General features: G+C 42.4%; 1 long non-coding RNA gene across 1 annotated transcript in view; it reads right to left on the bottom strand.

Moving 5' to 3' along the window:
- Positions 1 to 267: 267 nt before the first annotated feature.
- The window catches only part of LOC142436259 (uncharacterized), an 89062-nt gene continuing 77709 nt past the window's right edge, over positions 268 to 11620 (bottom strand). The window contains exon 4 of the long non-coding RNA XR_012781824.1: positions 268 to 981. This is a non-coding gene — a long non-coding RNA (uncharacterized LOC142436259). The remainder of the gene's footprint in view (positions 982 to 11620) is intronic.

The raw sequence follows: 11620 nt of genomic DNA, 5'->3' as shown, positions 1-11620 counted from the left end.
AACTCATGTCTAAGTGACACTCATATATAAAGGTTAAGTGTTCATCAAGCAGACATCTGAAAGCAGTGTGGCCCAAACCCACAAGTCCGACAATAACCCATTAACCCACATGTCCAACACCAATTGCAATGTCCTCCTCCATCTTTCAAAACAGATGACATGTTGCTGGCTGAAGGAGGAGAGCTGAGGCATTGAATGTGTAAGCAGAGCAGCGTGGGCATTGGATATGTCAGCATATCTCTGCACGGCTACTCCAACAGCCCGGGCTTCCTTTGTGTAGGTCCATGTGTCTTCGGCTCAGGGACGTCTTGCCGAAAGGAGCCTTGACAGCTAAAGCAGGTAAGAAGCTTAGGCAGGTGCACCCTGCTCCCACATTCAGAAATGAAGAGACCCAACTAGAATGGCAATGCTCAAGGAGCCATTGATCCCTCCGCCCTTCATTTAACCGCACGTGTGTATCGCCCAGGTTGGCACAATTCACGAACTATATCCAAACATGCCATCCTGGCACCCATTCAGAATTGAAATTACGTGACACCAATAACTTAATTCTATAAGCCTCTGATTATGTTTCTCCCTCTGGAATGTTTTTAAGCCATCTACTCCGTGCACTTGTACCTCATATTTTCGCTGTTTGCTTAATCTACGGCCCTCTTAGATCAAACCTTTTCTCAGAGGAAAAAATCATTTTCGACCTGAATAAATCTTCATTCCAATAGGAACCTATTGAATTTTGCGTCCATCAACAATGTCAAAACCGAACAAGCCATTCATAAAGTCAGCCATGATCCACTCCAGTTCACAGCCTCGAAAATCCACCATCTGTTTGGGTTCTGGTCAACCCATGCCTTCCTCAGCTCTACGGTGTCCACCGATCACCTTGCTTGTAGACCATGAGCTCTCTCCAATATTCAAGAAGCTTGGGTTACTCATGCTAGATCATGAATTTTTGTTGATTCACTCTCATATTCTCCATTTCTCCTGTAAACCAAATACACAAGTGTCAGAGGCCAAACTCAATTAGTGTTTTTATTACTACATTTCTCCAACTTCTACTGAGCAAGTAGATTCACGTGGTCACCTTGCAAAACCGTCAGCCTGCTCATAAGCTCCCTTTTACACCCATTCCCTGGGAGGTATTTTCTTTGTACTCCCAGATTTTTTTAGTGTTGGCAAAGACTTGTGGTTCCTGAGTACAGGAAAGCACTGTTTCGCATATAAATCAATTCTCTGCATAGCTGTCTTCTAAGGTGTTTCCTAAGCCCATGTAAAGATCAAATTTTGTTGGCTCAAAGCAAGTGGGCTTACAAACTTTCTGCTCTCATACTTCCCATAGTTTCCCCAGTAATCTATTGAATATAGGGTGGCTTTGTCTGACCACTGGCTAGACAGAGAAGGAAAACTACCATGAGGGAGAGGTCAGACAAACATCTACTCTCCATCTTATGGCTAGTTTCTCCAGTACACCACTGCTAAGGTACCACAATGTGTTAGTCAGGGTACTTTAGGGAAAGAACTACAGTGAAACTCATGTCTAAGGGAGAGTTTTATATAGTTTATATAAAGTGCTTTATATAGTTTATATATAGTGTGCATCAAGCAAAAATCCCAAACCTGTCCTGCCAAAACCCACAAGTCCAAAATTAATCCCTCAACCCCTTTATCCAGTATCAAACCACAAAGTCCTCCTCCATCTCACAAACCAGACACCATGATGTTGACTGGAGGAGGAAAGCCGATTCAGTGAATGTGTAAGCATCTCTGCACTGGCATCGTGTCTACTAGGTCCATGTGGCTTCTCCTCAGGGATGTCTTTCAGGAAATTATTCTTGGGAGCTAAAGCAGGGAACTGGCTAAGGGAGCTGCATCCGGATCTGACCATCATAAAGCAAGGCACCCCAGCATTAGAAAGGCGTGGATCCCTGAACCACTTATCCCTCTCCCTTTCAATTCGCCCCACATGTGTTTATCGGCCAGCTTGTCACAGCAAACTAACTACCTCACAGCTCTTCTAACAGTCCATGACATCAATTGTATCAAGCTCATTTATACCACTATCATTTGTTGCCATCATTTTCTAAACAGTTACTTTCTTTTTGAACTCTTGGTTCAATTCTTCTCTTTTCCTACACTCCCACTCTCGTGACCCCTTGATTTCCTATCTTATACTGAGTGCTGTGTCCCTTCACCACATTCATGTTGTTTACCCCCCTGGGGAGCAGTATTATACAGCAATCATTGTGATCGGTTTCCCCTTTCTACCCCTACCTTCCATCTACCCTCCTGGTACCCTTCGGTTTCTGTTCCTGAGGGGTTGGTCTGACCTTGATTCTGTGTGTCATGATCCTTTATCTGTACCTGTATACATGCTCTTGCCTACGCACAACTGATTGGCAGAACTGGGATCATGATAGAGGGGGGTGAGGAAGCCTTAAAGATACAGAGGTATGTTGTACATTTCATTAGTGTTATACTGTGCTCTGGTTGCCTCATCCTTTTGTTGTGACCCTTCTGTGAGGGTATGTCCTCCCGTCTACAGATGGTTTTTGGGGCTCTGCTCCAACCCCTTTATCCTAAACAATATGGGGGTTTTTGTTTGTTTGCAGTCTTCTGGTGCCTACCTGATTCTGTCAACACCTCATGATCTTACAGGCTAGGGCCCTTTCATATGGGATTTGTTGCTTCTTTGCTAGATGGCTGCAAGTTTACCATCAGTTTTTTAAGAACCCAGATGTTTTATCTTTTTATAGCTGGGCATCATCAGCTTTCTTTACCTCATTTGCTTATGCATTCATTTTGCCTTCAGCTATTATGCTGGGAGGGTGAGCATCACTGAATGCTGGGTTGTTAGAACAAAGTGTTCTTGTGTTGAGGGAGGGCTTAAGCAGAGGCCCAAAGTCCATCCACTTCCTTAATTTATCGCTATGTAAATATATGTACATAGGCCAATACCTCGATTTTTATTAATATATTTTCATAAGTGCACACCTATGTTTATTCCTGTATCCTTAGATTTGCTTCCTAGATCGTTCCTGTTTTCTTTTTACCTTCCTCCTTTCCCAACATCATGCGTGCCCTTCTTCTCTCAGCTAGATTGCCGTTGCTCCACCACCACCACCAGGATCTCTATGTCCTCCTTGTTGTTCCTTTTAATTCCCTAGTTGTTTCCTGTCTATGGCATCGTTTGCTCACCACTCCTTTCCTCCCACTGTCTCCTCTCCCAAGTGCCTCCAGAAATGCCGGTCCCTTTACTTTCTCCTTGGGCTTTCTTCCCAAACCTATCTTATATTGGTAGGCAAAGCAATAAAAGAGACAAAGCAAAAAGAAAACAAAAGACTGAATAAAAAGGGAAAACAACAAAAGGGGGGAAACCTAGAAAACCCCCCTGAAAACACATACAAAATTCCAAATCTGTCTGCTGACCTTTATGATTATCTCCCCACCAGTCTAGAGGGGTTCTGAGAACTGCCCCTCCTAGCCTGAAATCTATTGTAGGGACACTTCAAGGGCTTCGTGGCTTGGCAATGCTCCCATTGCTGATCTGTTCTGTTTCCTTCCTGGTTCATCCCATTGTGGGGATGGTCAGGCCCGACTCACTCCCTGCTGGGTGTCCCGAGTATTGTCCTCATTCACAATATGTTCCAGTGAGGGGACACCATGTCTCAAGCTGTTGTCAGCCCTACAGTCCTCTCTGTGCCTTAGCAGCAGCATGCAGGGCCGTCCTCCTCAGGACTTGGTGTGCCAGTATCCAGTCTAAACCCTCACTCCCTTTTTCCTTTGGGTTTACACTTCCATATGGGCATGGCGGGCCAGCCCCTCTCCCCAACCTGTAGGCTAAGTGTTGTCCTCTGTAGCGCATACTTCTAGGGGAAATGGAAGCGGGGTTGTCAGTTTGGCTTTGATTGGGGATGGCCCCATAGACCCCTCAGTGATCTACATATAACCTCCTCCCTGGAGGATGGGCAACAGGAAAGTGGGTGAAAACTTGGATCTCCATCTGCAGAAGAATGAAACAGGACCCATACCTCACTCCATGTACAAAAACAAACTTAAACTGGATTACAGACCTAAATGTAAACCCCAGAGCTATCAGGATCATCAATTAGAAACTTAAGGGGTCTATTGCAGGGCATACATGGACTAGCAAATCTAATAAAGGAAGCACACAGAGCAAAAGACAACACAGATGCCTGGGGCCTACTAAAATAAAACACTTATGCACCTCAAAAAATTTCATCAAAATAGTAAAATGAGAACTCACAGATTGGGGTGGTGGGGTAACAATGACACAACTAACGAGAGACTTGTTACCAAAATCTATGGAATTTTTCTAAGAAAAAAATTAGTCCAATTGAAAGGTGGGCAAAGGACATAAAATAGACATTCACCAAAGCTGGCTTGTGAATGACTAACACATACATGAAGATATGCTCACCATTTCCTAGCCACCCAGGAAATGCAAATCAAAACAACAATGAGTTATTACCGTACACTCCTCACAATAGCAATTGAAACACACAACAGAGAATGACAAATGCTAGAGAGGGCGTGGAGCATTTGAAACTCTTATACATGGCTGGTAGTCTTGTAAACGTTTACAACCAGTGGGGAACGCTATGAGACTACCTGAAGCAAGTAGCATTAGACCCAGCAACACCTCTGCTTGTCATATACCCCAAAGTAGTAAGAGACAGACCCCAGACATGTGTTCTCCTACATTCACCGTAGCACTGTTCACAATAGCAAGAGGCTGGAAAGAGCCCAAATGCCCATCAGTAAAAGAATGGAGGAAGAAACTCTGGTACACATGGAAATTATGTGCCCCTGAAAAACAGTGATGAAACCATGAAACACCCCATTACATAGATGGGCCTGGAAATGATTATGCTTCGTAAAGTTAGTCAATCACAAAAGGACTGGCACACTACTATAAGGATAAACACCAAGATAAAGGCAGAATTCTGCTCTTGGGTCATGTAATCATCTTTTTGTCATGAAATCTGGCCTCCCAAACAAGGTAGTGAGCCAGTATAGTACCCGTGCACTATATATTGCCCTCTTTACAATTGCATCTTACAAACCACTTCAACGGAAGACACGTCCCCTCCACTGGGATCAATTTCTCAAGATGGGAAGGGAGGAAGGAGGGAGACGACCAATCAGTTGCTGCCATACAACATTGTCCTACGGTCACCCAAATTCAACAGATACTCCTACGAGAGTGATTAGCAAACCATCCTGGAAACTCAAGTCAAGACATGAGGGGGAGACGGGTCTGTCTTGGAAAAGGCAATTACACTTTCGTTGATGGGTAAACTGGGTAGAGCAAGATGCCATCTGGGGGGAAACATGCTTAACGGTACTTATAGAACCCAAGGAGAGAATACGCCTGGTATTACATTCCTAACTGGACACTTTTGACCTGGTTTCTATCCAGTCCTTGGTGATCCAGACTGGATGCTGTAGTCATCTAGGATTTTAGACTCTGTTCTTTCCAGGCTCACAACATCCTCCATGGGCCACATCAGAAGGATCCGATTTGGAAAGTCACTAAGGAGCTGATAAGATAAAGCCCACTAGACCTTATTAGCTCCTTAGTGGCTTTCCAAATCAGTGGGATTTACCTTAGATTCGCCTGAAACAGGTTTAAGAAAGTGCTTTAAAACATACTCCCTTGGACTTAGGGCAAAGTGCTCTAGTGTCCAAAGATGCAGATGACTGCTATCTTAATACTCTGGAATTTGAGTTTGTTGGATTTCAGTCTGGATCTCTTGCTTTGGGAATACCCTGTGAATGGTGTCCCAGGACTATCATATAGTTACTGTTTGTATTCTCTCTTTGCTTTTTTGTCACATATGTTAATCTGGAAGGTATAGTCCTGGCTTTGTGAATGAATGTTATTGAAAATTTTATCCTATTCCCAGTGTATGTGTAGTGACCAGTCACTTAATCTTTTTTTTAATCATTTTACTGGGAGCTCATACAATTCTTATCACAATCTATACATCCATCCATTGTGTCAAGCACATATATACATTTGTTGCCATCATCATTCTCAAAAAATTTGCCTTCTACTTCAGTCCTTAATATTGGCTCCTCCTTTTGTGCCCCTCCTGCCTCCTTCCCCTCCCTCATGAATCCTTCATAATTCATAAATTATTATGTCATATGTTACACTGTCTGACATCTCCCCCTGCCCACTTCTCTGCTGTCCATCCCCAAGGGAGGAGGCTATTCGTAGATTCTTGTAGTCGGTTCCCCCTTTCCACCCCACATTCCTTCTACCCTCCAGGCATCGCCACTCTCACCATTGGTCCTGAAGGGGTCATCTACCCTGGATTCCCTGTGTTTCCAGTTTCTATCTGTACCAATGTACATCCTCTGGTCTAGCCAGCTTTGTAAGGTGGGATTGGGATTATGATATTGTGGGAAGGAAGCATTAAGAACTAGAGGAAAGTTATATGTTTCATCGTTGCTACCCTGAACCCAGACTGGCTCATCTACTTTCCACAACCCTTCAGTAAGGGGGTGTCCAGGAGGCAAAGGGCACTTACAGAGGTCTAAATACAGGCATGGACATATGTAAATATATTTATATATGACAATGGGAAAATAGATCTATGTGCACATATTATAGGTTTAGTATTAAGTTAGCAAATGGACATTGGGCTTCCACTCAAGTACTCCCTCAATGCAAGAACATTTTGTTCTGTTAAATTGGCATTCCATGATGCTCACCTTCCTGACATGATCACTGAAGAAAAATGTGTGCATAAGCAAATGTGGTGAAGAAAGCTGATAGTGCTCGACTATCAAAAGATATAGCATCTGAAGTCATAAAGTCTTGAAGGTATACAAGTGGCCCTCTAGCTCAGAAACAACAAAGCCCACATGGAAAAAGCACAGCAGCCTGTGTGATCAGGTTTAAGGTATCAAAGAACAAAAAATCAAATTATTGTGAATGAGGCGGAGTACAGATTGGGAACGCCTTACAGAAGGGTCACAGGGAGGAGAAGAGCCAGTCAACGATGAAACATACAACTTTCCTCTAGTTCTTAAATGCTTCCTCTCCCCGATCCCCACCCCCACTATCATGATTCCAATTCTACCTTACAAATACAGCTAGACCCACAGGACATACACTGATACAGACAGGAACTGGAAACACAGGGAATCCCTTCAGGACCAGTGATGAGAGTGGCAAAACCAGGAGGGTAGAAGGAAGATGGGGTAAAAAGGGGGAACCAGTAACAAGAATCTACATATAACTCCCCTCCCTGCAGGATGGACAAGAGAAAAGTCAGTGAAGGCAGATAGATGTTGGACAGTGCTAAATTATCAAGTGTTCATGAGGGAGGGTGTGGCAGGAGGGAGGGAAAACATGTGGAGCAGATACCATAGGCTCAAGTAGAAAGAACATGTTTTGAGATTGATGAAGGAAACAAACATAAAAATGTGCTTGAAACAATAGATTTATGTATGGATTGTGATAAGAGTTGTATGAGCCCCCAATAAAATCATTTAAATAAAGATGGAAAGAATACACAGAGTTATGGTATCAAAAGAATAGGTTGACATTCAACCATTTCCAGAGGTGGCATCGGACCAAGAACCAATAGTACTGAAGGAAGAAGCCCAAGCTGCATTAAAGGCACTAGAGAAACACCAGGCTCTGGGAACTGACAAAATACAGGAAACACTCACTCACCAAGAAATCTGGAAGACAGCTGCCCGGTCAACCCACTGGAAGAAATCCATACTTCTGGCCATTCCAAAGAAAAATGAAGTGATGCAACAGAATGGAAATGATAAAATTTTCACTGATAACACATGCCGGTAAAATTTTGATGAAAATATTTCAAAAATGGTTACAACAGGACATCAACGGTGAGCTGCCAGAAATTCAAGCTGGATTCAGAAGCAGATATGATACAAAGAGAATTCTTGCTGACATGAGATAGATGGTGGATGAAACTATAAAATGGCAGAGAGATGCTTATTTGTGTTTTATTGACTACGCAAAAGCACCAGAAAAGAGAGAGCCTAACAATGTGCTGGTTTTCAAATAATCCTCAGCAAGTACAGAAGAATTCACCAAATTCTGGGAGATTTGCTCAAGCAGGGAGCTTTTCTGAAGTTGAGTTTTGGTCTGTTTCTGAGACCCTCAATGCTAATCTTTCTTTATATGTTGTAAGATACTCCCTCGTATTGGTTTATTAAGCCTTAGGAACCACCAAAACACATACATAACACAAAGCAAAACTGACCCGCTGGAGCTTTTATATAAACTGAACTAAACAAGCATCAACAGCAACAGAGAACGCTCAGATAAAGGGGCAAGGAAGTTTAAAAATAAAAACACGGCATGATTAAGAAAGCCTGGGTATTATGTAGCAACACATGGAAGTGAACGTGTTGGGCAATAATGGAGATGCAAGGAGAACACTGTGGTCATTCTGGGAGATCTGCTGTGAAGCACCAGATCACCAGCACGTGAAGATGATCCAGCCTTTTATTGCTTTCCCACCACAGAAGAGGACGCAGCAAGAACGAGGGAGGGAGGCAGAACCCTTGGCAAATAGCAGGTGGAAAAACGATGAAAAGTGAGGCCAAACAGGATCCCAGTGGTGAGGATTGGTCCAACCCTGGGAACCAGGTAGACTGTATCTGGGAGCTCGTGCTGGGACCCTGGACTCCTCCTCATGAGTGGAATGTTGGGGATACTGTTGTGGATATTACTCACAATTTAGGCACAGATCTGGGTGTGTAAACTATTAGATCCAGTAGCTGGAAGCTAGAAATAACAAACTGCACGGAAATGAAGTAGTCAATGACACCACTCATAAACTGAGTAAATATGCAAATGATGGGCTCAAAAACAGGCCTCAGGAGAAAGGAAAAATATAATTCTGGAAGTGGAAGAGGAAAGGTTGATGAGAAACAAAAGGTCTCCTGGAGAATGAATGACCAGGTATCCTAAAGAGAGTCTTCATTAAGGGTAATGCCAGCAATTTTACTGACTAAGATAAAATTGAGAGATCTTGTTCTACCCCATTGCCATTGAGTCAAATCCAAGCAAGTCTTGATAAATTTTTAAAAATTGAAATCATATGAAGTATTTTCTCTGATCACAAGTGAGTGAAACCAGAAATCAGTAACAGAAAAAACCCTGAAAATATGGAAATTAATTAACATACTATGAAACTAATAGTGGGTCACGGTAAATATCAAAAGAGAAATCACACATTTTAAAAATCTGATGAAAATGAAAGCACAACATACAATATTCAGAGAAGACAGTGTGCAGAGGGAAACTTACAGCAATAAACAGGAAGGAGAGGGTGAAGGGATCTCCAATTAACAGCCTAACTTGATAATTCTAGAAACTAGAAAGAGGAGACCAAAAAGAAGCCTTAATGTACCAGAAAAAGGGAAATAGCAAAGATCACCCAGAAATAAAATTAAAAACAGAAAGATAATAGAACCAATAAAATCAGAAGTTGTTTCTTTGAAACAATCATTAAGAATAACAAAACTCTAGCTAGTGACAAAGAAAACAACCAAAAATAGAGAACTAACTGTCATAGTTAGGTTTTGTATCACCTTGACCAGATCAGAATTCTCAGGGGGTTGGTAACTGAGGCCTAGTAATCCCTATGATGTTGTATAACACAATGTATCCCATAATGGGATCTGCTGTGATCAGCTAATCAGATTAAGGTGGAGTACAATCCTCTTACTCAGGTAACAGCACCAATACACCTGAGAGGAAGTTTACTCAGAGTGGGGCCTAATTCATATTTAAGCGGAGGTTGAGGAGACACTTGCTGGCTTTTTTGCGTCTGAGTCCTGTATCTGACTTGTCTGTCTCTTATTCTTTGTACTTGAACCAGCGGCCTGCCATAATGGCTGCCGATCCATAGAGCAATCAGCAACCTGCTATCTGACCTGCCAACCTTGACTTCGTTTCTCTCTCCTGTCACAGCCTGATTTGCTGACCCGAGATTCATCTACTTCTACAGCCTGTGGTATAGAAGCTGAAGCTACTCAAGTCAGGAGAAGCTTCCAGTTTAAAATCTGACTGGCTGACTTAAAGCCACACTGTCCTTACCTACTTCTACAGCTGTATGAGCTCTGTTATGTATGTACACACACACACACAGAGATTTATATCAAGAACGTGCTGTGTATGTATATATACACATATAAATGCATGCATATATATAGAACCCCCATAAAGAAACAAAAATTTTCCAAAGCTGTGTACTTAATTTTTTGACAAGACACCTATCACTTTCAAAGTACTTTCCATTATACTTAATACATTTGACAAATCTGCCATTCCTTCCTTGGAAACCCTTTTCAAACTCCTATTTGGGTGGCTGACAGCACTTCCTTAGTTTTTTCTTCATTTCTTCTACATCATCAAATTGCTGGCCTTTCATGCCCCTTTTCATTCGTGGAAATGAAAAGAAGTCGCTCAGAGTGAGGTCAGGTGAGCCAGGTGCATGGGGCGAGAGAGGCATGCTCTTTTAGCTAAAAACTGGTGCACTGAGATGGCTGCATGAGCAGGTACATTATCGTGGTGGCAAAACCCATCCCCCATCTGCCACAAATCAGGCCTTTTTTGTTGCACACTGTTATGCAATCTTTTCAGAACCTCTAAATAGAAAGCTTAGTCAACAGTGTGAGCTGGTGAAACGAACACCAAATGCCCCACAATTTGGCATTTTTGTCTCTTTCAGAAGTTGATGGACATGCAGAACAAGATTTGTCATCAGTCAACATTTCACCTTTTTTGAAACGAGCAAACCACTTGTACACGAGTTTTTCCCATAGTGCTCTCCGTATAAGCTGTGTGCAACATCACAACAGTGTCTGCCGCATTTTTCCCCAAGGAGGAAACAAATTTCACAGCCACACACTGTTCTCTTAAACCAGCCATCACACAAAAAAAAGAAAGAAAACGAGATTAGAGCAAAACAGCTTTATGAAAAAAATTCACTGTGATCAGAGAGAAGCTTCCCAAGAGATGCTACTGGGTGCACTAACTCAGAACAAGTAGATGCTGTCCTAGCAGGGGGAAAAGCCTACTACGAAAGGTCTGCCCAGAGGAGCTTTTTCCTGTGATGTACTTTTTGTACCCCCTCATACAGGAATACTACTCAGCCTTTAGGAGAAGTCTTAATACATGCTACGTATGCGTGGAACTTGAGGAACTAAGCTGAGCAAAATAAGCCAATTACAGGATAAATACTGTATGACTTCACTTACAAGAAAGAAAAGGCAAATATATAAACACCAAAGTTTACTAGTGGCTACCAGAGGCAGGAAGGAGGGGGGAATGATTGAATAAAACAATAGAATTGATTACGGGTATGTTGCACACCCAATTATTGTAATTGCTGTCAATGATTTATATAGCTGTAAAAGTAGAATTGGCAAACGTTGTACAAGAAGTATGTTTACAATAACAAGTTAAATAAGAGTAGCTGCTGACCCTGCTTATATTCAATCAAAACTGATATTTGGTTCCTTAGTTTGGAGGTTTAGGGACATGGTTTCATGGAACATCCCAGTAGTTGTTGTTGTTCATTTTGCCTGGTAAAGTGTGCAGAGC

The sequence above is a fragment of the Tenrec ecaudatus genome, unplaced genomic scaffold (assembly GCF_050624435.1).
Source record: "Tenrec ecaudatus isolate mTenEca1 unplaced genomic scaffold, mTenEca1.hap1 Scaffold_1867, whole genome shotgun sequence".
Classification (NCBI taxonomy): Eukaryota; Metazoa; Chordata; class Mammalia; order Afrosoricida; family Tenrecidae; genus Tenrec; species Tenrec ecaudatus.
The sequence above is the reverse complement of the archived record's forward strand: the minus strand, read 5'-3'. Positions and strand labels throughout refer to the sequence as shown.